Source organism: Patagioenas fasciata, chromosome 1, assembly GCF_037038585.1.
Source record: "Patagioenas fasciata isolate bPatFas1 chromosome 1, bPatFas1.hap1, whole genome shotgun sequence".
Lineage (NCBI taxonomy): Eukaryota > Metazoa > Chordata > Aves > Columbiformes > Columbidae > Patagioenas > Patagioenas fasciata.
This window is the reverse complement of record NC_092520.1, coordinates 162,868,356-162,894,683: the sequence shown is the minus strand read 5'-3', so window position 1 is coordinate 162,894,683 and position 26,328 is coordinate 162,868,356. Positions and strand designations below refer to the sequence as shown.

The window sequence follows — 26,328 nt, the reverse complement described above, 5'->3', positions numbered from 1 at the left end:
TTCTTATTCTTATTCAATTTTTTGCTTTGATTTGCTTTTCCACTTCGTATTTACCTTACAGACAACTTTATTCTATTTCACATTCCTGTGAACCTTATTGTGGCTCATGGGTATATGTGGATAATCTCTTTAGTTGCAATCCACCTCAGGGCATGAGACAGTCAAATGTGCATGCAAGTCCTTGAAGCCGTTGTTCAAATGGAAATTCAACTTTCAGATCCTAAAACATTTGCCTTCATTTAAATCATTTTGAGTTATAACATTGGTGACTTAGTCCCAGACACATTCATAGAGAGTATTTCATATTCTCAGAAGAAACTGTCTGTAACTGAGACACGCATGATAGTGAACAGAGATGGAAATTAGTTTTATCACTGTGATGAACACACTACTACTTCAATCAAAATTCATTTGCAAGTTTGGGTGGAACAGGAACACAGGCAGGGGAATTAGAAAACAAAATATTTTTTCCAATCTCTCTCTCTCGCTCTCTCCTCGCTTATTCTGTATTCAGCACAGAGCTGTGCTGTTTTATTACTGAAAATAAAAGGTAGGCTGTGGGCAGAACGACAGCCACTGCTAAAGTCACACATTGAGAGTTATTCTCACAACAATCTGCTGTAAAACACAAAAGAACAGTATTATTCTTTCCAAGTGAGTTATTTTCTTTGGGGACAATTTACTTGGAGGAAATATTGCTTTGCATTTTCGTGTGGCTTTTCACTTGTTTTGTGAACTTTCACTGAGAAGAGCCCTGACATTTCATTGTCTTTATTTGTTGTTGCTTTTCATTTGACCTGTGAAAAATCTCCACTTCCACAAGCTCTCTGGGAAACATCTACACAAACAGAAAAAGCATAAAAAGCTCTAAGACAAATGAAGCCTCCAAGCCTTTGCATGTATAAACAATTAACTGGTATGGGAGCCGTGACGTGCAAACAGAAGTCCTGTAAATATCTTCAGACTGCACTGAAACTATTTTCGTCTATTAAAACTAGTGGGTTTAGTATAATGTTTCACTGAAATTTCATCGTTCGACAATTATAAGGAATCTTAAGAGAAGAAGATTGTTTCTCTTACTCTCCTCATCTCTGGAGAAAATATCAAAGCAAGTGGGTGAAGACAGCCTATCTAGGCTGCAGTAAGCAATGCTACTTAGATTTAACATATTCAGAAAAGTATCCATGCAATTTCCTAAAAACAGTTTCTTTGATTAATTTCAAATAGTTATCAAGTCAAGAAGTGCCGCAATAAAACTAAAATGGGTAGTAATAAATTTTCACTGTTGATTGCTAAAACAAGTTATTTTCCAGATGAAGCAGTAACAGTAGTAGCATAATAAATTATTTTCCAAATATTGTATCATCAGAATAGCAGTGAAATTACCTTAGAATATCCCTGGAAAATATATGTTCCTTTTCTCCTAATGATGATAGTTAAACAGAGATGTAAATTAGAGGAAAGAAGACGACTTTATTTACTAATAACTGTGAGCACTGTGCATTTTTACTAATTGTCTTTCAAAAAAAAAAGAATAATAGTCTCTTACCAATGTAATTACCTTACAGGAAATAAAGACTTCCTTAGCAAATATATTTCTCTCTGGACATTATTGGTCTCTATTAATAAAATTCTGACGTAAATTTAATGTCAAAATATAGGATCTAGAATGCAAGACAGACACTATAATCACAGCTGCTAATTTCAATGTGCTGCCTACATCAGTGGTACAGGAGCTTATGAATCGACTACAGAAGTGATGTGACTGCTTGGTGGAGATTGAGTTGTACAAGCATTAACTCAAATGGAACTCATTAGCTAAAAAGGCACAGGAGACATTACATCTACAGCCTGAAAAATCACAGTAACGTAGTATATGCAGCTTTCATTGCTTAAGATAGTCAAAAATTCAAAAATATAAGAGCACACACCACCGAATCTATAAATCAAAGACAAAACTTACTCAGAAGTGATCTGTATAGTGGTGCACAACGGCAGATGCCACAGCATATTTTTTTATGATGCAAGGCTGCTCAAGATCATCTATGGATAATGAACCATGACAGCTTGGGATTTGATAAAATGCAAGTTGATGGTGAGAAAAGGCAAAGAATACAGCTACTATCTGAACAGCCAACAAATGCATGTAAACTGTTTTTTTTTCATCTTTAATGTCAGTATGAAATATGATGTATTACCACAAAATTATATATTCACTAATCTAATAGACTTTACATAAAAAAGCTATTTCTTTAGGTTATTAACTACCTCCATTTTATTTCTCAGAAAGCACCATGCATTAAAGCATTTAACAGGGTATGGAAGGTAACAGAATCCATGTTTGTTTAAAATACCTTATATGATTGGCATCAACACAGTTTTCTTTTCACAGGGAAATCTTGAATGAAGGCTCTATCAGTCAGTTTCTAGTTTCTTCACAGCTCAGGAAAAAATCCCTTTTCTCCCTTTAAGAGAAAAACATTCCATGTAAACACTATCCAGTACCTATGCAGCTGTATTTTCCATCTTTGCCCACAAACAACTGCTGCTTAAAAACTCCTTTAATTATACTTGGATTGTTCAGCGCCCTTCAGTTGCTGATTGCCAGAAGTTGATTATCATGAGAGTTAATCAGATTGTTAAAATACACAGAAAAAAAAAAAAAAAACAAAACACAAACCAACCCACAAAACAATCAACAAACCATGAACAAGTTTTCTTCATCATGAACTCATTTGAACTGTTTCCTTAGTGTGCTCCAATACATTTCTATAGATTTCATCAGCGAGCCAAGTACAGAGAATTGTAGTGATGTCACACACATCGTACTTCCCTCCTGCTGCATCCCACAAGGTTCCTTAAGTTAGCATGCCCAGTGAATTCATTTGATACCAAAAAGACATGGATTCATAGTTGCATCTTTTTTAACTTCTACACACAAGCAGACAATTTCAAACCAATTTGCATTAAGGGGCAAAAGTGACATAAGACTCAAACAATTTCATAGAAATATTCAGATTATAGAAGGGATTATTATTTTTTTCTCCCTTCTCAGCTCTTCTATTTTCCTTCTACAGAATCTCCTATTCTCATAAATTAAGAGAACTGATGTTGCTTTTTCCTGACAACTATGACTAGAAGCTCCATTGAAGACTGAATGCTTACTGTGCTGGAAATTGTTTGAACAAGACTGTTAGAGATCTTTAAGATTTTGATAAAGCAAATCCCTGAGAGAGGCAAAGTATAGGAGTAAAGTTATATCAACATATTTGTTCTATAGATTGAAGCTGAGGTACACATTAAACAATACGCTGAATGTCACACAAGGAGTCTGGTTTAAGTGAGCTTCTCAGCCTCAGATGTCTTGAATACTTGCCCAATACCTTAATCATACACCATAAAGTCTGTCCTCGGTCCCCATATCTTACATCTAGTGCTTTTGATTATTTTCCTTAATATGAAATGCCACCACTATTTCAATTTGCCAGTTTTGGTAATAGTTAAAACAGGAAAAATGCTTGTAAATAAAGATTTTTTAAACAATACAGCATTGCACAATTCAAAAGTTCAAAGTTTTTTTAATAGTTTGGAAGCTCTCATTTTTTGCTATTTAAGTACTAAGAAATCAATATTGTTAGCCACAACAGTAAAAATGATTGAATTTTCTGAAACGTGAAAATCTACAATTTGCCTTCTAATTTTTTAGGGAATAAAGCCCTTATCAACAAGGTGCATTGCATTGAATTTACAGTCACCAAAGTCATGGGGCAACAAGAATTTACACCACCACACAATGTGCCCTTTCAATCAGAAAATAAAAGAAAGGCTAAATCCTTTAACTGACTCCAGGACCCAGGATTTTAATGAAATAAATACCAGGGAAAGCTGGTTACAAATGTTCCAGCTTTTGCAGTCAACAATTATTTTGCACCTTGTGGCTGTCTGGATAGAATATATTTATTTATCAAAACAATAAAGCAAAATTAAGCTCATTAGATGCAAACCACAACATTAATAAAAGAACAGCACTGCAATGTCAAGCACTCAAAGTTTAAATCAGCTTCTTTCTGGGCCTTTATGACAGTCTCTGAGTCATGTATTTTGCGGGGGGAGTCATGCTTCTCCAGTGCCTAGGTTGCGTTTTTTTTTAAGGAATTTAAAAGGTCCACACCCCCTATTCTGTAAATGCTCTAGAATTTATATACTGTACAGAGTATAATAACAAAATAAAACTATGGTTTTCATGGTGAAATTTTTTCAAGATTAAAAAAATCCACTATTTTTTTACACCCAATAATGGATCCTCATTTTGTCCCTTTTTTTTTCCTTAGAGTATGTAGTTTATACCTTATGTTCCTATATACACAAGCACAGTTCCCACTGAATTCCATTTTTGTGCCTTCCTCTCTCAGTTCTCAACCAGTCCCAGTCATCCCCATCTAGGATTACTGGCTGATGCTCCTGCCAGTGTGTTGGCAATTCTACATCTGCTGTCCGGGTAACCAATTCCTTATTAAATATGCCTTCCCTAGAGCTCCCTGCCAATTCTCACTCTTTTTGTCTGGTCAGTCCCAGTTTCCCACTCCATCTCCAATTTTTATGTCCCTTCCCATTCTCCAGGCTATTAATCTTCATTGCCTTTGCCCATCAAGCCTCAGTTCTTCCCTCCTCAGCCCAATGCCGACAAATTTTCTCCCATATTGGTGCTTTTCTGCCCACTGGGGTCCAGCAACACCCCAGTTCTCACTGTTGGGGCTGGTTCCTTCCCATCGCTCAGAGGAGTTACCCAAAGACATCACAGGAAACTCTTTTTCTATCCTTTTTGTCTTCCAACACGACTATATTGAGTCATTCCATGGGAATGCCACAAGTTTTTCACAGACAGCCTTTGGGTTTTAGAGGAGCTTGAGCACACTCGCAATGACCGCAAATTGAGATTTTACATCTTTGGCATTAACAGATCTCTCCTTCCTCTGTGAATTCTATCATTTTTAAAAAGGCTTATTACGATTTTGCTAATTCTAGTGGATATTCACAGGGATGGCCACAAACACATTCTGTTGAGAATTGGCAATTTCATTACTAGGCAGAAAAACTAACTCCACCAAAAAGGAAACTTTCAAATATGACACTTAGTTTTGTGTTGAGATCTTAATTGTGTTAAAAAAATCCTAGTCAGAAGCAAATATTTCTAAGGAGACAGCAGTTAACCTTTGGGAGTCAGGGAAGGATGGATAACTCAATCAATAAAGTAAGTTTTACTATGTTAATAATGGTAACAGTGAAACGTGATCTATGTTTCAACAAGAATTTTCAGGTTTTCTTAGCGATTTAAAACTTCTTTTTACAAGTCCCTTGGGGAGCAGAATGAACCTCTCTCACTTATTGGACGAACACTGCATAATACTTTGCGTAATGAAATTAAGCAGCCTGAAATACATGTGAACATGACTAATGAGGCAAAATGTAGCAGGAAAACCAAGCAGATGGGTTGAGCATGCTGGAACAGAGTAGCAAGGAGACATACGAATGTTTTGGGTTTTTGTAGGGTACATACAGAAACACAAATATAATCTTTGCATTGCTGTATAATACTGCATCTGTCAGCACTTGTATGGTCTATGGATCATAAGAAGGAGCTTGCCAGAATACTAGTAGTGTCTGTGGAAAATCTTTATGTGTCTTCCACAGACACACAAAACATAAACAAAATGAGGTTGGAGTGGGGAAGTTCCCTTTTGCATTTTGTGTCTTTGCTCTTTTAATTGCATGAAAAGATACTTAATCTAGTGGTGCCTTTTAAAGGAAGCAGTCTTTCTCCATCAAGAGGCTGGTTCTCAGATACCTCCCCAGCAGGATGAACATTCAGGGGAAAAAAAGAGAAAAGGAGAGAAAAAAGAAGGCAGCAGGCATTAAAAGATGATGGGAAAAGGCTTTCTGATCAAGAAAGGTCAATGACCAGCTTATGAAAGATGCAACCAGGAACACAGGAAGATGAAGATAAAATCAGTTTTGTCTCATTGCTTTCTGGAGAAAAAAAAAAAATCCTCTCTCCATAGAAAAGAATAACTGTTCATTTTTATGATTCAGAGCTACAATGAGGCTTACTAGGCAGGTTCTTCTTCAGAGGCATTTGTTGGCTGAAGGTATAATTTTGCTCCACATGCAACACATACTGACACTGGCAATTTACATCTGTAAACTTACGGGATCACCCGTAGTTATCTTGCAAAGTGCAAGCAGATTCAGAAAGAAAAAGTATCAATCTGAGCAACTTAAAATGTCATCCTGTGCCTTATCTACCACAGATGATTGGGATAAAATGCTTTTTTCTGAAAGCTGAGATTTTTTTTTTTCACTAGAAAACTTTATTTGATGTTTTTGAAGAAAAACAGAGATGCTACCTGTGATCATAATATAACAACATCCTGTCAACAAAGTAATAATCAATGTTCAGATGAAAACAATTTAATTAATTTATATGCACCTGTTGGTATGTATAATCATCTGTTCCACTGTTGATGCAAATGCTACAGCTGTAGCCCACCTACCACATCTCTGACTATTACATACTCCTATCATTTTGTGCTCACACCGCAATTCAGTAGTGCAGAATATTTTTATAACCAACACAAACTGTAGGGGTTCAACATTCAGATATTCTTTAATCCCTTCAGCTAATTTTCAAAATGTATCTCTACACTGTCTGTGTTGGTTTCTCTTTTCGATGTTCAGAATTTTTATAATCATGTAATGATGCTGAATAATTTCATGGAGTAGCACTATTCAGCAAATAAAAAGAACCAAAACCCACAAAACCCAAACCTTTCTAATTCTATAAGACATTAATGATATTTCTTTACAGTTTTTTTAATGACTTCTGACTGTACTTTTATCTCTTGTACTAAACAAAACCCACTTCTTTCCATCTGAAGCACGTTAAAGTTATCTCCACTCTGCAACAACCACAGGAGTCTCTAAAAACCTGGCACCTGTAGACCAGCAAGATCTTCCAGTCAGCATTGACCTAAATTTACCAGGTGACATATGTAGAGATCTGGATGATCTCTTTATTTAACTGCAAATGGTTCTTAATTACACTGCAGTGAACTTTTAAGCTTCAACTCAAGAAGTGTTATAAAGTGCTTGTTACATTATAAATAACCTTAAATGAGAATTGCAACATATAGACATCATTCCAACCCATGTTATTTATATCAGGTCCCCATCTGACCTTCCATTTTAAACCCTGGCTGCTATTCAAGCGATCAGCAAAATTCAGCTTTTATCACCATCCTTGTAGCTTTCTAACATAACTTGTGTTAAATATGAATACCTGCCACAGTACTAATAAAAACACAGAGTTTATGATCCCAGTGCATTTTACTGCTGATCAAATGGGGTCTGCAAACATCCTGGTAACCATATCTACCAATCTGTGTACAAGATATCATACAATGTTTGTACAGACGAGATATGTAATACAGTCTTCGAGGAAAAGTATCAACTGACTATTTCTATATTGTTACTGCTGTAAAAATTATAGTCTCCTTCTGTAAAGCTGTTTGCAAATAAATTCAGTTGTAAAGCTGAGTTTCTGTGATCTTCTGCAACAATTGGTATCAAAACAGAGGGCTGCAACTGTATTTTTGTATCAGAGTTCAGTATATTGTTGTATATAGGACAACTAGCAATCATAAAGGAAGATCTTTGAAATGCTCAGAAACATATTAAGGAGTGCAAGAAATTTTTAAAAAGCTGCAAGGGGAAACTGAACAAGAACTTGGAAGAGAGATACACTGAGATTTAGAGAAACCACAGCGGGCTTAGGAAATCCCCTGAGCTGAAAACAGTCTGAGGCTGGGAATTCTCAAGAAATGTGTGATATATTCTCACTATTTTCCTCTCTTCCTGAAAATCTGTTATGACTTGTTGGAGATGGGACACTGGACTCTTTAAGTCCCAGGCTGTAAGAATCCTCAGTCTGAATCCTTGGGACCATTCTTCCATTCGAACAAGAGACGCTCTGAATTTGACCTATGCTTTTGCCTAAGCAAGGAAACAGACGCCTTCGTATTCCAGAAATCAGTCAAAACCACTGCATGATGCATTCACATTCCCCACTAATCCTTACTATTAGATGTGAGTTCATTTCTACTGAAAAAAATTTTATGGCTTAAACTTGTTATGTCCATGATCATCGTTTCATTAGCAGCAGTACAACTGTACCTAGAGTACAAGTACTCAGTTATCTAGAAAAATACAGGATTCAAAAAGCATGTATGAGAAAGTTTCATACTATACTACAAATGAAATGTATACGAACCTTCAAAACAGTTATTCTATAAGTACTTTGGGATTAAAATATGCAAAAAGACCACTGCAACATGCCTACCTTTCCTGTTACTCAGAATGGTGAAGGAAAAAGGCAATAATAATAATAATTAATAATAATTTTTAAAGCAATTTTCTGTCCTTATGTAGCATGTGCCAGTGTGAGGCAGACAAGTGTAAACACAGAATCCAACAGGATGGTCTATAAACTAGGAGGAACTCCATCTTACCTGGTAAAGCAAATGCAGAACATAAATTGACTGCAGCACAGTCACCTGAACACAAAGGCTTATACCCACCTGATCTAGAAATTGTAAATTTCAACGTGTCCTTTCCCTCCATATTGTTTTAAGCATCCATATGGTAGCACCTAGCTAGGTATTTATAAAAAATTGACCTTGGTGACATGTGGCCAACATCTTCAAGTTGTCACCCTTTTAGAAAACGTGCCTGTCCTCACCTCACTTTTCAAGTTCATATGTGTTGTCTAAGTCTCTCTTGTCTCAGTAGGATATTTTTTTACTTTCCTTTTGGGGATATTTTTCACCAGGAGAATTTGGACTTAATTTCTTGTTTGGCTATTAAAGTTATAAACAATTAATGAAGGCAATTCTGCTCCACTTCTCCACTTCCTAATCAAAAGCAGCAAGCAATAAATACATGCAAATACACACTTTAGGTTGCACTAGCAAAAGTAACACTCTTTGTCTTGGTAACACTTAACTGACAGAAGCCAAGAAAAGTATTTCAAGAACTGCCCTATCTTATTGGTCTTTGTAGAAATTTTGTGTAACTATCACCCTCCTACTTCCACTTCATTTATGTAAAGATGTTACTTGATAACATTCTTTTTGCTTTAGCTACATCTCAGATCATTAACATTAATTTTTCTACTATAGCAAAAGCAGCCTGTGACAGACATCTTGCTTTAGCATAAACTCTTTTCCTCCACATGAATGCTGAAGCATGCAATAAAAAGTAAGAATCAATAGTTCACTACAGATTGAACACATCAATTTTATATTATTTCCTTATATTGTGCCAAGTCCTGTGCCAAGTCCTATCCTCAAACTCTCATTCCGACCTCTCTTACCAACACAATTCCACACTGATCAACTCATTTACTTGTTACTAAGGAACAATTTCAAGCTTAAACTATGAGTGTGACTTTCAATTTATGAAAGACATCAAACACAAGATCAGTCTGATGGTATAGAACTCATTGCAGAAGGAAACAAAACTTTTCTTTTTCCATGCTACAAGTGAAAACAACTCCCAACACATAAAACTAACAAGCTGACAGCAAAAAGGAAAGTTTCTGAGGTTCTGTCTTCCAGTTCTGTGCATTTGCTCAATTAGCAATTATTAAAGTCAACTGATGTGACCAGCTGACAACTCGTAATGCCAAATTAAGAGTTTAATGTTCTTTGCCGAAATCCAGCTGATGTACAATGTGCCAGTCTGTACCTAGGAAACTCTGCATGTCCTTTTTAAGACGACAAAACAATTTTCACAAAACTTTGGCAATAGGAGCTCCTGTACGTTTTCTCAGGTTGGACTCTCTTCAAAACAAGACATTATTAGGTTGGAAGAAGAATTTTCCCCTACAAAGAGCTTTGATGAGTTGATTTGCCATTCTTCTCACATACACAAAGGAAAAAAAAAATCCACTTGCAAAGCACTACTTCCCAACTGCAGCATTTGAAGGGATGGCTGCCATTTCCTCTGGCGAAAACTTATGAACATAAAAAATACAAATGCTGTAACCATAAAACCAGGAAAAGAATATACAATCAAATTAGAAATCTCAAAAGGCATGAACCTATCACATGCATTCAGGCAGAGCTCTCTCACAGCTAGGGATCAGATAAAGATTTTAATTAGCTCCCTTGAAAATTGGTGTTCCTGTTTTGAGGGAATGAAAAGTTCATCACTGCTTCTTTTTCATCCACTATCCAGGAAGCTTCCTTGTCAGAATATACACTAAAATGTTACACTCAAGCAATGAATAGGCGTGCACATAAAGCAGTCGTATCATGGTAAGTTACAATAAAGAGTCATTTAAGAGTGGGAGTGCTTTGCATTTTCAGCTTGGAGTTCCTATTATCCATTTTGCAACACAGCTTACATCACTAGTTTTTACACTTGTGCTTATTAGGAAACAGGTAAACATGGGATCATCACAGTCAACTTACAACACTGAAACCAGGTTTTAAACAGGAATGATATAAATTACAGCATACGTGAGATTTTAAAACTAGTTCAGAAAAACAAATACATGGCACAGCTAATTCTTCATTGGCAGAGGAAAGAGTGCAAGGCCCACGTATTTTTTCAACCTGCATTTTCTATTTTTAACTTTTACATATATGCATATAAATTAATGAACATCAATGTATTCATATCAAATTCATAATCCCACACTAGCCAGGATGTGGTAATGATACAATTTTTAATTATTTTCGTCTGTCTCTGAAGTACTACTTTCTTAACTATAAGGAAATGCCTATACAACACCTAATAGGAGAGGAAACTAATCCATGTTGCCTCTGTGTGGGTGCAGGTGAAATGTAGTTTTATAGTCTTTTAGTTTTCACCTCAACTAGACATTCTGAAAGACAATGTGACCTTATTGTAGATAGTTCTGTTTCTCTCAAGACTCAAAACAGAAGTGAAGAAAATAACCAGATACAAATTGCTTGATTATTTGAATAACAAAAGTAAGTTCAAACTCATTGATGTAGTCCCCATGTGATGAGCAAAATCTCTTGACCAATGGCTTCATAAGCCTTCAAATCATTACTTCAAAAATACTGCTCAAGAAAAATCCATTAAAAACACATTAAAAAAAACCTACTTAGTTTTCTAAGGATTTTCTGAGGTTTGTCAGTATTACATGATCAGGCTTAAAAGCTGTGAAGTAATAAACAAGTGTTTTCTGAGAACCTACAACAGAATATTAAGTGATACAGAAGATCTTCTCAGAGAAGTAATAACACAGTGCCAGAAGAACTTAAAAAAAACCCCAAATGGTCATTGACAGTTTATTAGACAACATCCATGTCAATATTACCCTTTTTTTCTTTTGTTTGCAAATTTTCAACCAAATATTTTTAACTACAAATAAACAGACACTACCACTTCATCTCTAAACAGTGGGATTCAGAGAACTCTCAAGTTTCAGACACTGTGGTAGGGTGACCCTGGCCAAAAACTAAGCCAGTCACTCACTCACTCCACTTCCCTGCATGGAGGAGAGAATCTGAAGCACAAACACTAGAGAAACTTGTGGGTCAAGATAAAGGCAATTTAATAAGTGATGGGAAAAAGAAGGAGAAAGAATACACAAGTGAAGCAAAGGCAATCACTCCCTGCCTCCCACCAGCAGCACAATGCTCACGCAGCCTCCAAGCGACAATTACTTTGGAAAGACTAAGTTTTTATTGCTGAGAATGACATTGCTGTCCCCAAACAGGGTTCTTTACCCAGTGTATATACAAATGAGCCAAAATTAGCACACAGAGAGGAGATATTTATTACAGAGTTGCGCAAGTCTGGACGCTGGAATAAAGCCCGCTTGCCAGCAAGAAAAGTAAAAGGCATTATATACAAAATCTTATCACTACGTTCACACCCTAAAGAGTCAACTGGTTACACATTTGCATATTGCATTACATAATCCTTTTAGCATATAATGAGCAATATTCAGCTAAAGGACACTTAATCCAATGGTCTTGAGATATGTGTTAATGCAAGACTCAACTAATTGTGCAGGCTTCAAATTGTCTAAAGCTGCAAGGTCAGTAGTTCAGTCTGTAGCTCCTGATTAGGTGTTTTGCAAGTCACTCGTTGTTATATGGGCAGAACAACCTAAAACTGAAAGGACTTAGGTATTTTTAGGTTAGCAATTGCAGACAGGATTCATTCTTTTAAGAGATGACAACAACATAATAAGGTAGAGAGTAACCCTTTGGTTGATTTGGGTCAGCAGTCCCGGCTGTGTCCCCTCTCAGGCTCTTGCCCAGCCCCAGGCTACTTGCTGGGGGCAGAGTACGAGAAGGCCCTGATGCTGTACAAGCCCTGTTCAGCAACTGGTGTGTTATCAACACTGGTTTAGTCACTAACCTAAATCAGCACCATGCAACCTGTAATAAAGAAAGTTAGTTCCATCCCCGTCAGACCCAATACAGATAGACTTCACAGTTCGTGTCTCAGTTTGTCAGGACAACATCTAACCGCATACAAACGATTTCTCCCCATTTTCTTTCTCCTATCATTTCCACCCTGGTTTGCAGGCACACTGATAAACAGGCAGTCAGGATCCCCAAAAGCACAAGTCATGCAGTCTAGATGTAGCTATTGAGGTCACAGTCCTCAAACTAGATGTCACCTCCAACTGCCATCAGTCTCATTTCCATCCCCTTCACGTTCCATTCTCCAAATACCAGCAGAAGAAAAATAGAAAAATTACTTAACTTTTTGGGTTTTTTTGGTCTTTCTACTACCTTCAATTTCTCCCCTTTAATTTACAGTCTGTGAGAGCTTGTCCAGTTCTGGATTATCTCATACTTGGCGTATTTGACATCTCTCAGCTTCCTTCTACTCAGTACATTTCTTTAATTTCTCTAAAAAATCCAACTAGCACCCAGCCCACTAAGGAACTACTCTGTCATATTCTCTGTTGGTGTTCCCGAGTAATTTTTTTCTTGAATGGGAGTCATGCAGTTAAAAGTTTAAATAGTGGCCCTTATTGATAAACACACAACTTCTAAAATTTCTGATAATATATATGTAAAAAGAAGTGAAAGACTATTAAATAAGTCATTCTGATTTTCATACCATTTTGAAGTTCACTTCAGGAATACTATAACATGGCTGAAATAATACTTGAGTTAGAACTTAATTTCCAGTATAAATGGTATATTGCACTGTGTTCAAGAAAACAGAAGGCTGACTCACTGCAATGTTGTCATTCTATATTGAACTGAAACAAAGTGAAGAAGTAATTCATATTACAATAGCATTCCCCACAGTTGCACACACTATCCAGGCTATTTAAATATTCTATAAATAATTGCTCAGAAAGGCACAATTGACAGTGTGCATAGACTGGATGATGAATCATCAGGTAGTTTAAGTAAAATTTTGCTTGATTAACTGTTTTGTTTTTAAACCACCTGCACCATATTGTCTGATGTACCAGGACAGATCAAATTGTTCTCAGTCTTTTTTTTGAAAACCAGACAAGCTTACAAATGATAAGTTTTATTGTATTATGAAACTGATGCCAAACTGAAGAGCTGTGTATTGTGTGATTCCAATTATCTATTTTTTGGCCAAGGATTTAATATCAGCCATTGTTATAGATGAAACTAATCCAGATTTATCAGACCTCTAATAGCTTTGTGTCATATGGAAGTAATTTTACTTTTTGTCTCCCTGTCTTCAAAACACATTTATTAGTCCTCTTGAAATGTAATTTTTCAGTTGATTTTTTTTTTTGTCATCTGGCAACCAAACAGATTACAGAGAGAATATTTTCAGACAGAAGCCTAAATGAACAGAGCCTACTGATCTGAGTCAAAGCATACCTGACTTCCATCACTGTAAATGTTGCCAGTGCATGAACTTCTTTGTTTAGACCAGTGGATGAGGTATCTAGATGTCTAATGATGCACAAAAGCACCCAGTGGAGTTTATGAAAGCATCTAAATGAGTAAGCACCTTATTTCCATGGACTTCCATAGAGTTCCGGCACCTATTATGCTTAATCACTTCAGAAAAACCTACTACGTATTTTCCTTTAGCTTTGGTCACCCCCACATATTTCTTTAAAATATCCTTAGTAACATCAGTCAGAAACCTGCTTTTCCAAAGGGTAACCATAAAAATGTAACATTCAAATCAATATAGCAAACCTTAAAATCAGGGTATAAAAAAAATCTATTTGCTCTATCTTTTGACAAAAATAACATCTTAGGTAACAGAATCAGCTTAATCTCCAAGTTCTGCAATTGCAACGTTCTTCTTCCTGGTGTATATATGATTTTAGAATACTGCCTTTATACAATATATTACTATATAATGTTTACCAAGGTTTTCCCTCATCTTCATGTCATTTCAGTTTTTGGTTCACGCTTAAGTAAGAGTTACAAATGAACCATACAGAAGACCTTTTTTCTTGTAGTCACAGTATTGTAGATTTATGTCACTGCTGGCATAAAATGACACTAATGAACTTGCTAACTACCTGGTTTCACATGTCCATTTAAGTTCCTAAATTAATGTTTTTCAACTGTTCCTCTAATTGCTGGTGGGGTGATTTCCAGGACAACAAAGAGAATGACGGAACTGGTTACTTCATCTCATGTGTATTTATGGGATCTCAGATCTTTCTCTGCCACATTTTCCCCCGGTAATTAAAACTCATTTCTTTTTCAGCTGAGTCACAAGTTTCAGCTAAGATCAGAGTCTCAGTGTGCTGGGAACAGTGCAAACATGCAGTCAAAGGAAAGAAAAACATTATAGCAATAAGCCAAAGAGTTTAAACATGCTACTGATGTATCGGCATTGAAGAGTCACAGAATCACAGAATGGTTGAGGTTGGAAGTGACCTCTGGAGATCATCTGGTCCAATCCACCTGCTAAAGCAGGTTCAGCAGAACAGATTGTACAGGAATGTGTTCAGGGGCGTTTCAAATGTCTCCAGAGAAGGAAACTCCACAACCTCTCTGGGCAGCCTGTTCCAGTGCTCTGTCACCCTCAAAGTAAAGAAGTTTCTCCTCATATTCAGATGGAACCTCCTGTGCTTCAGCTTGTGCCCGTTGCCTCTAAGCCTACCACTGGGCACCACTGAAAGGTGTCTGGTCCCATCCTCTTGACACCCACCCTTGAGGAATTTATACACATTGATGAGATCCCCTCTCAGCCTTCTCCAGGCTGAACAGACCCAGCTCTCTCAGTCTGTCTTCAATAAGAAAGGTGCTCTAGGCCCCTAATCATCTTTGTAGTCCACTGCTGGACTCTCTCCAATAATTCCTTGTCCTTCTTAAACTGGGGAGCCCAGAACTGGACACAGTACTTCAGCTGCAGCCTCACCAGGGCAGAGCAGAGGGGGAGGAGAACCTCCCTCGACCTGCTGGCCACACTTTTCTTAATGCCCCCCAGGATACCATTGGCCTTCTTGGCGACAAGGGCACATTGCTGACCCATGGTCAACCTGTTGTCAACCAGAACTCCCATGTCATTCTCTGCAGTGCAGCTTTCCAGCAGGTCAGCCCTTAACCTGTACTGGTGCCTGGAGTTATTCCTCCCCAGGTACAGGATCCTACACTTGCCCATGTTGAACTTCACTAAGTTCTTCTCTCTGCCCAGTCCTCCAGCCTGTCCAGGTTTTGCTTAGTCAGGACATAGTACCCAGTTACTTTTGGAAATTGCCACATATAAGTCCCGTTTCTACTGGAAAATCTTCTACAATCCCTATCCAGCAGAGATGGTTCAGTAAGAATGTCAGAACAGAGAATGTAAGATATATATACTATCTGAATGAAGGTGTAAAGACAAAATATAAAGAACAGCTGAGAAAAAAATGCACTTGTTCTTAACATTGGGAGAAGCTGAAGACAAAGGCTATTTTACACCTGGAAAGGAAGCAAAACATGAGTCTTTCAATAGCCACATACAGCTTTTTGTTAACTCCTCAAAATGGTATTTCAAGAAATAATATTCATTTATACATTAAAATTCCGTTTCTGGAAGATTAGAAGAAAATAATAAGATTTCATTTTTTTGCTGTATGCTCCTTAGAATTGCTCTTGGTATTCTATTCTTTTATATACTATAGGAGCACACAAAACTATATTCAGTTCAAACAGCACATCCGAACAACTCACCTCAGAGGCTATTTTAAGGCAGCATGCTGGCACATCAAATGGGATGAGCCTGGAACAAAGAGATGTGAGGCCAAGCTCTGCTACTATTTCAGGCTGTCTCTGGTGGAGAATTTAGGTGTCAGTTATGAAGATCATATAAATGCTTTATGTTTTGCACAATCACTATTGATTAATTATGACCTACATTAGCATTCAAACAACCTCAGCAATAAGATCCTGTAAGACTGTAGACAGTCATTTCAGGTGAATTACTGGTGCGATCCTACAGAATGCCAGTAAATAAAGAGATCATCTCACCACAATAATTATCGAGGCAGTAGAAAAACAAACAAACAGAACAGCATAGCACTGACATATTATCTAGTCACAATGTCATGTTTGTGTAGAGCTTATTTTTAAACGTATCAGTTTGAAAATATTGAACCCTTCTGTTATGGCTATTCTAATATACACCATTCAACTCATGAAAATAAGGATTTATAACACGAGGTTCATCTGCTGTCTTGGACTGCTTATATCCATTACTATTTCTACAAGCGCTTGTGCATTCTTTGAAGCCCATGCTCAGAACAAAACTAATAGTATGAGAATTGAACATCTCAGGGTAGCACCCTCATTTATGTGGCAGAGGACACGGATGTCCAAGGAGCTGTACTGGAGAAGAGGGCAGTGAGCTGCCACTAAAGCTGTTTGCAGCAAGTAATACTGGAAGCTTTCATAGCGCCATGGCTGAAACTACACTAAGCTTTACTCTGACTAACAAATCACTGACAGTAGTTAAAAATGACCCAATTATTTCTGGGGGAAAAAAAAAAAGCTCTTAATTTAAAGGTGAAATATATAGAAAGAAGGAGAACAAGAGCAAAATGACCAGTATGAAAATTCAATAGAATTTCAGTTGAAAATAGAAAAATTGAATTTCAGTCTTTATTGTCTTTCAGCAAATGAACATAATAAAACAAGCTACTCTAATAGTTTTTTAACAACAGTTTTTTCCATAAATAGCATTTATATTTTAATTGCGTTGTTGAAGCTGTGCGAAGAGAATTTATTTCATTAGGTACTGTTTCTTTACAGCCATTCTCAATATTGCTCATTAAACTGGCATACCATTGAGATAAAAGAGCATTTTTATCTTATTCCTTTAAATCACTTGAACATCTATATAATTCTTTACCAGAAAATCCAGTCAGCTGAGCATCTTTATCCCTTTCACCTAAATCTAATAGACAGAACAGATTTGCTAAGAGTCCCATGTAGACCCATAAAGCTATAAACCTTGGGAACGTATTTGTTGTACAAGGTTTTTCCCCCCATACAGCTTAATTAACCCTTAGAAGGATTCTTTAAATACTTAAAATCATGAGAGCAACAAATTACTTAAAGTGAATACATTCTCCTAATACTATAAAACAATATTAGAAGTTTGCTAATAACAGAGGCTGTGACACCATATTTCATAGCCTTCATTAGTTATTTTTTGTTACGAATGAAACTTCTGAGGATGAAATAGCTAAGAACAGAACCAAAGTTTACAACAAACAGAGTCATATTTCCTGATTTATCCAAATGCTGCAGAGGCCACTAAAATTTTAGAAAGCAAAACAGTCATTCCTGTCTCTAGTTTTAAAGCCTCAACCCATAATGTCTGCAAAGAATAGTATAATACTTATTAATGCAGCCAGTAGTACTACTAACCTGGCTAGACCCTATTAAGCACGATGGCTGCAGAACTGAGCTTTTTAACTCTGGCTGTGACCAAAACTGACCTAACAATTATGCATTTCTTAAAATCGATTTCTGGGGACTTGAAACCCCTTTTATTGTCATATCCATCTGCTGTCTCTTGTCTTAAACTGGAGTCCTCTGCCAGTGGTGTCTTTGTCTTTACATATACTGAACACCCCACATGATGGATCTACATTTCTTGACCAGGTGTCAGATCAGTCCCATAGTAGAAGTTGGCAGGAGCTTCATGAAGTGCTCCAACAAGCACAAGAGTTAAGCTTCTGTTTTAAAGTTTTCATCCATTTTTTCCCCAAAATGTAGGATGTTTGGCACTGCCCGCAAGATCAGACTCTCAGTTTCATTAAAACTTACCAAACTGTTTTCTACCACTCAAGAAGACACAGGAATGTCTCACCTCGGTAACTGCCCAGTAGCTGTATGTCTATCACAGCTCCTTCAATTTTGGTTGAAGGAATGAGCTGGTACTTCAAAGGGGATGAAGAGGCACAGTGATGGATTGCTTTCTGTACGCCATTCTGAGCAAGCGAAGGGCTATTCTAATTTACACCAGATTTCCAGCCACAAGGAGCCAGCAGAGCTTTGTGAAAGCTCGGCCACCTCTGTTCTAACACATATGCCCATATCCTGCCCTCTTGTTGTAGATGTTATTCGACAGAAATTTGGCAAATGCATGCACACACGCACACACTCATGCACACAAGCCCTCGGCAACCCATATGACTCATGATACTTTCCTGGTCCCTGTCTTGGCCATGCAGATGTAATTAAACAACACTGTTCCCCAGAGTTTGGTATATTGTTATTGGTATCATCAATCTCTCAGTTCAGACACTAAGTTACAAATAAATCAAGACCATGTTGCTTTACATACCATTAAATAATTAATAGAAAGTAAGTCATTTAAAAAAAAAAAAAGGAAACCTCAAAAGAAACCCTATGATCTCTTGAGATAAGCAGTTCTGGGCTTTGCTCTGTATTACTCAATTAATATACTGAAGAGTTCTAACACTATGATTCCAGCATCTATTATCAAAATACATGCAAAAGAGCCAGATTTTTTCTTAATACTGAATACTGTCAGCAATTAAACTATTTTTTTTTAAACAGCAAGCTGGCAAGCTGGCAAGTAATGCAACACATTATGGAGTACCTGAATTATTCAGAAGCTTGAAGAATACTGTACTCCTTTCAAAGGGCAAAAAAGACCCCCACTAATACATCATACAGATAAAGGAGGTCAAGAATGTTAGCAGAAGTTACCAGAATTTTTTTGGTGGGGAAACAGATTAAAAACAAACAAACTTTGACCTCTCACTTTTTTTTTGCTTAACCCAAACGTGGCCAGAATCATACACTGCCACTTTCTGCTCTCATCTGAAGAAATTATTACATGCATTAGTACACTGTTCTACTTTGTGTTAGCTTTTTATTTCACTGTATCACTGAAGCTGTGGTTGCCTCCAGTGAACACGCATCTTTCTCCTCAAGGCTCAAAATCTTTTTCCTCTTCCTTTTCTCCCCTTGTTTTTTCACATTGCCTTAAGTTGAAAATTTCAGTCATCACTCTTCTCCTAGCAGAGAACTTGGTTCTACCCCACTGAAATCCCTACACCCCATGACCTGCCTGGCTCTCACTTCCTCTTCACTGTCCATGACTGCCTGGCAATGACCTTCCTCATTGCTTTTTTCTTTTCCTATCTTCTTGTCTTGCATTTATTTCTGCTCTCTGTGTTTAACTTACAGGTTTTCATTCTGGAGTGTTTAATTTTTTTCCTTAGTGATTTCATACATTCAACTTGTCTTTGGGGAACAGTCTCCCAACTACCACCTGACTGGCACTTTCCACTTCTCCTTTCAGTCTTCCTGAACCCCACTTGATCTGAACAGTATCTTGACTTAACCAACAAAAGAGAAGCCAATGCCTTCTTTTAACATAGATCATAATATGAAGTTTTAAACCTATTATTTCATTTTATTTGCACAGGTTACGCTAAGTAAAAACCTAAGCAAATAAATTATGCTGCTCCTTTGAATATCTGCCTAACCTTATGTATATGCAGTGTACTATAAAATAAAGTTACTTCAACGTTTGTGTATGGATATAAGGACAAAAATTCAGAGGATCCTGCTGTTTAAGTATATTTTAGTACTCTAAAGTATCCGTTCTTTGTATACACACACACACATATATACAAAAAGTAGAAATAGCAATAAATAAATACGCTAGTCTTATTGCCAGTGGTTGAAGTAGATGACGATAAAAAGTGAAGATAAAATCTCTGTATTTAAATAAAAACAAATGGTAAAATATTTTTTTCACCTATATGAATAAAATACAAATTAAAAAATGAGAAAGATCACAATGGAGTAAGGATGGTGAAGAATTTAGAATTATGCTGAAAATACTGAATGCAGGGATGAAGATAGGACAGATAACAAGAGTGAAAATTAGACATGATCAGTTATGTTATTTATACAGCTTAGATAGAAGAAAAGCTCAAGAAGACTAAGTTGAGGGTGACAGGACAGCCTCCAGCCCAGATTCTGAAAGAAAAGGAACATGACACTTCGGGCAGCAAGATCTCTACCTTGTCCTACAGACAGGAAAAAGTTGAACAGTACAGAGGAGAAAGCAATCTGAGCAACAGGTGGTCAGTAAACCTAATTTCCATACACCTTTCCATAATCTTCATGTTTTTAGAGGAAGTTTTCAGAGAAAAGACACATAGGTCAAGGGAGGATGAGAAGGCAGATCACACTACATCATATCAATAGCCTTTGTCCAGATTCTGGGGTTTACAAGACACTGGGAGTGTGAGAGATCTCACATATCTGAAGTTCAGAAAAGCATCTTTCATACGGTGCCCCATGGGAAATCATTACTCAGTCTAGAGGAAATTAGGATTAATATCAGAAATATCAAGTCAATAAGAAACTAACTAAAGGGAAAATGAAAGTGCTTAGTGTTGAAAAGCATCAGGCTAGAGGGAAGCTATTAAGAGAGTTCCTCAATGATCAGTCTTGGGAGAAATCTTGTTATTTTCATAATGACCTTGGCCAAACTATCAGTACTATACTGGCAAAATCTTATGATAATTTTTTTTTTTTAGGAGATAATCAATATTGAGCAGCATTAGGATATCCATATGCAAAGAACTCGATTACCTTGAGAACACGAACAATATAAATGAAATAAAAATCTATCACACGTATAGCAAGGCCATCCCCCTAAGGACTAATAAAAACATTTCTTCCATAAGTCAGAAGTTCATCACTTGAAAATGACTGAGGTGGAAAAGGATCAGTCATAGGATTTAGCTCTGAGGTGTCAGTGTTATACGGGCAATGCAACCCTAAGCCGCATCAAAAAAGATTTTTCAGGAGAGAAGGAAGTACTGATGCTATTGTACAAGATGGGGAAATCTAATCATCAGCATCTCTAATATGCCATGGAACCCTGTTCACTCATGTTAAAGAACGATAAGCTTAAATTGGAAGAGGTGCAGAAAAGAGGTGCCAACATGATGAGACAAATGGAAAATCTGTCTGACAAAAAGAGACTAAAAGTGCTTAAGCAGATCTGGTTTGGTGAAGTGGAAGTTGAGACAAAATATGCCAGGGAACTGAACAGTGAAGGATTAAAAACAAAAAAAAATAAATTACTCAGTCTATGGGCCACAGCTGGCATAAGAAAGAATGAATACAAGATGGCCATATGAATAAAGTTAGGCTGAAAATTGGAGGAAAAAAAAAAAAAGTCTAAACATTAGAACAATGAGAATCTGGAACAGCTTTGGAATAGAAGAAATGGTGCAGGTCCCCTCCTCTCCCCAGACTAACACCGAGCTTCACAAGCTCCAGAGCTGGACCATTACTGAGTGCTGCCTGAAACAGTAAGGAGCTGGAGTTGGCAACTGAAGAGAGTTCAAAATTCCTTAAATAGGAACAAGTATTTTTCATGAGCAGCTCTGTCTGTTTACAGAATCATACTCCTGTTTTTCCATAGAGTAAATGTGCTAATTAAAACAATCTATTTAACTTTTTCAGGAATTCACTACTGCATGCCCTAGAGACATTTGTGATCATTCCACTTCAACTACATTTTATTACTGAACTGTTAAGTGACATTTTCATATACTTGAATATCAACTTTGTCTTAAATCAAGCAAAATACCTAGAAAAATACCATCCAGTACCAGCCATTAAGAATTCCATTTCTCACACTGCAAATCTATTACTCATCCTCTTCCCAATATATATATATATATATATATATATTACTACTTGTTTAAAACCATGAAATAGTACAGGCATAACAGTTTTGCTTTGTCTTTACATAACTGTTCAGACATAGTATAAAACATGCACTTAGTTGATGTAGTCTGAATGAACAGAGGGGAAAAAAGAGCTTTCATAATGCCACTGCGTATCTGTGCTGCTCTTCCATTAACAGCCACTTTCCAGAACAGGCTCACACGTGTGATTTCTTCCTAAGGAGGTAAGAACTGACAAAAGTCAAGTATTTATTTTTTGTAAAGAAAGAGTCTTATCTAACCAGATACATGAATTCAGACAGTTCAATTATCATAGACCCTTGTGAAGGGATATTGAAAGAGCAATAACCTTTTCATTTGCCTGAACAGAAATGAGTGAGGAGCAAGAAGAAGTAAGTGTCAGCGAGACCTTGGCAGTCCTTTCTTTTATGATAAGGTCAGGACTCTTTATTGGACCAAATGAAGAGCAAAGAACTGGTTGGGAAAGCCATTGTAGGAGATGCTTGATTATGAATTTTCCAAGCTAAGTTACTAATAAATCTGTTGACTGAACAACATTCTGGCTAATGGTCCCCAGCTCAGCATCTGGGATATTACAGTACAGTAAACTTCCCCATCCTCTACATTTTGCATTGCCATGTTGTTGGAACACTTACCAGCTCATGATGCTCACAGCTTCAGACACCTGACTGAAGGGGATATAAACTGCTTGCAAAATTACTTTGCAAATATATATACTATCCTTAGACATCACTATTTTTTTTAAGTCAACTGTACACTTCTCAGCACAAGCCCATGCCTTGGATCCAATTGCCTACCGCAATATTCGCTTCTTTTATTTGCAAGTTATTTAAACTTTATTTTAAATAAATCCATAAGAAACCACATATATCAAAACAGATGGTGAGAAAATATACAAGTACTGATAGTTAGAGCTTGTTTTGACCCTAGCCTAATGTAAATGAGGAAAGGCAACACTGATTGCAATATCAGAGATCCACCATTTGTACACAAATATAAAAGAAAGACTAAACAACTATGTAATAAGAACTTCATTCAGAAAACAATTATCTGGTTGACTATACACAAGTATAGTGCCCCGCAACAAACAGGTATTCAATTTTGTGCCTCTATTATTAGTATGACAGTTATTTTCCAATACTTCCTGACTGCAGTGAAGTTACACAGGATTTATATGTGTTCAGGGATAAAAAAATATAGCTCAGTGCCTTCAGCTCAACCTGCTCTGAATAAAACGTTGTTCATCCTCTTTTACCACAAAACTTGAAGAAAAGACATTTGGACTTTGCTTACAGACGCATCCATCCTAGAGAGCTTCATGTAGGTCTAGGATGTTTGTGTCGAGCTTAATGAAAGACATTTTGCTCTAGCAGGGTTCAAGGATATGTATTAATGGCTATACTGTGGTCACCGAGCTACCTGTGCAGGGAGAGCTATAAATGCTTCTGTTTACACTCAACTGGCTTAATTTCTCCAACACAAGATACGGTCTGCCCTGTGCCCATTGACATAAGTGGTGCCATGGGATGTATTGCTGTGCATTTTCACCATGGCAGTGCAAAACCTACCACCATTCTCGATTTCTCTCCTGCCCTTGGGCTTTTCTGCACTAGTCTTGACAGAATCTGATAAATTATAGTTTTTGTGAGCTCATTTGAGAACTGAAAAGTACAGGTTGGATTTTTAAAACATGGAGCCCTCCAGAATTCACTTTCTGTTCATTCATTTTTTTAGTATTTGTTCTGAACGCTACCTCCAAGGTAATTCACATCTCATCACCAGCCATCTTGAATTGCTGGGTTGCAATACATGACTTTGATCCTAGATCCCTAGAAATACGGAATTATTAAAAAAATCTCTTTGATAACTGAACCCCAAATTTACATTTAAATGAGATATTACTTGAAAAAAATAACTATTTCATGTTACTCTAAAACTATTAGAATACTCAGTTTTAGAGCTTGCCTTCTTTTATGTAGCTCTTGAGTACTGACTTTGATCAATGCTCAGCTGTTTCATTTATTAAAATCTGCCATTTCATTTGCAGAATTTGTACTTGTTTAGTATTGCAGTTTCATCAAGATCTCTTAAATAAGCTTAAAAAAAAAAAAAGATGTTGTATAAATATAATATTAGGCACAATATATTGCTCAGTGATTTTCCTAGAAATCCTTACATTTGTACCGCTGAGCAAAATGACTGGAGAACTACATTTATTTCTGTTGTCACTTAAGTGTTCTCTCTTATTTCTGGCACTTTCTAATTAGCTAATTGGTTTTATCCTTGCTGGGCTCTGCAAAAGCAATCTACATGGCAAACTATGCAAAGAGAGCAGGTGGTTGCATGATGTTACTGTACATAGCTTCACTTCCTGAACAAGATTTATCTCCCTGATCCAATCAGTCATATGATTTTGGGGAAAAAAAAAATAAATTTGTTTGTTTGTTTACTCAGAAAAATGCTTAAATCAGAAACGTAGAACAATTTCCAGTGAGTGTGAAAACACTGTGAATGCAGTGTTTTCTTAGGACAGTGGGAAACTAATTTGTTTCTTTCCTGGGCCTGTTAAATAGATGATGTTGTTATCTCGGGTGACATGTCAGCAGAAAGCTAACATGCAGTAGAGGCAGTACACAATACTAATGAAACACTCCAGAGGCAAATCTGGTACACACTGTCACTAATTCAAAGTTTATAGTAGGTTTTCTTATCAGTGAAGCCACCTTTTCCAATTTCTCTTTCTCTACTGGCTTTATCCATATTAAGCTCGAAGGCACAAGAAAGCTCTCGGACATGGCTTGCTGAATATTGGCATGATTAATACCTGCTCCCTGACAGCTGTTTGAATTGAGGTATTCGCTCATTGTAAACAGCCTGGACTGTGTTCGTACTGGGGTCTGGCTTTTAAGGACTTCTTGTATGCAGAAGAGGATGGTAGGAGAGAGGGGCTGCAAAACCATTCTCCACACTTGCCCTACTTTCTACAATAGCTTTTGTACCATTAAAGTAGTCTGAGCAGTCACGGTCAGGATTACAGCAGTGCAGATTTTTAAATAATTCTGACTCTGAATTAGCATCGGGTGCCAACAATTTATTCCATATTAAAAGAAGGTGCTGTTTACTTGTCCATGAAAAGGCAGCTCCAGCTGAAACACAAATGGGGCTCCATTGATTATGCGTGACAGCACAAGTGACAATAATTAAAACAGTTTTCAAAGAAAAAAAATCTCTTCAATTAATTGCAGGCCTGTAGCCTGGGGGTCACCGAAGATTTCTAAACAAATCTAAATTGCCTTTTTAATGTAGTCAATATAGCATTTCCATGATACAGGCAAGTATTGTTGCCATTTCTTAGAGAGATAGACAGGAAACGGTGATGGCATAAGGTGAACAGATAACATATGACAGCAATCCCTAGTACTTCTCTGCAAGGGTGCTTTTATTCATACCTCTCTGTTCAATCAGGATGTATCTTCTGCTATTTCTTTTGCCAAAAGGCATCTCAGTTGCCCAGGTGGATGGGGAGAAGCTCTATGCCCAAAGCATGTGTTTCATTGACCCCGTCCTCTCCTATTCCCTGTAAATGCAAATTGGTTGCCATTCACTACCAACTGCAGGCAGCTACCACCATGGCTTCCCTGAGTATCTATTATAGGAAAATGCTTGGAAACAACCTACAAGATGAAGGTTAGCTCTCTAGTAATTAATTCGATGCGTGTTGTTTGCACCAGAACTCACGAGAAACCTCCAACTTGAACTACTGGTCCTCATCTTGAAGAGTGTCTTCACATAACAGAAGGTATTAAACATTTCAAGGAATGCTTATACTAATTAAAGCAAATCACAGCAGTGGGCCCTAAAACATGATCTCAGCCATGCAATTACAGATCTTGATTTCATTTTTTAATTCTTTTTCTTCCAAGAAGCTGCTGGTGGATTGCAGCACCTCTCTTTCCATGATATAAGCAAAACTGATTTTCCATGGTTCTGAAAAGCCAAATCTCTTTAGGGAGACAATGCTTGTTCCTATTGCATCTCCTTTTCCTCTCACCGTGTCA

The 26,328-nt window shown here is 37.0% G+C and overlaps 1 protein-coding gene across 6 annotated transcripts in view; it reads right to left on the bottom strand.

The window, feature by feature from the left end:
- SYT1 (synaptotagmin 1) overlaps positions 1-26,328 on the bottom strand; it is a 360,340-nt gene that overhangs the window by 274,861 nt on the left and 59,151 nt on the right. For 4 of the 6 annotated variants that reach the window (XM_071799493.1, XM_071799485.1, XM_065848520.2 and 1 more), the window contains exon 2: positions 2,355-2,465. The exons of the other annotated variants lie outside the window; for them this stretch is intronic. The gene's annotated coding sequence lies outside the window, so the exon portion shown is untranslated. The remainder of the gene's footprint in view (positions 1-2,354; positions 2,466-26,328) is intronic. 6 annotated transcript variants of the gene reach the window in all.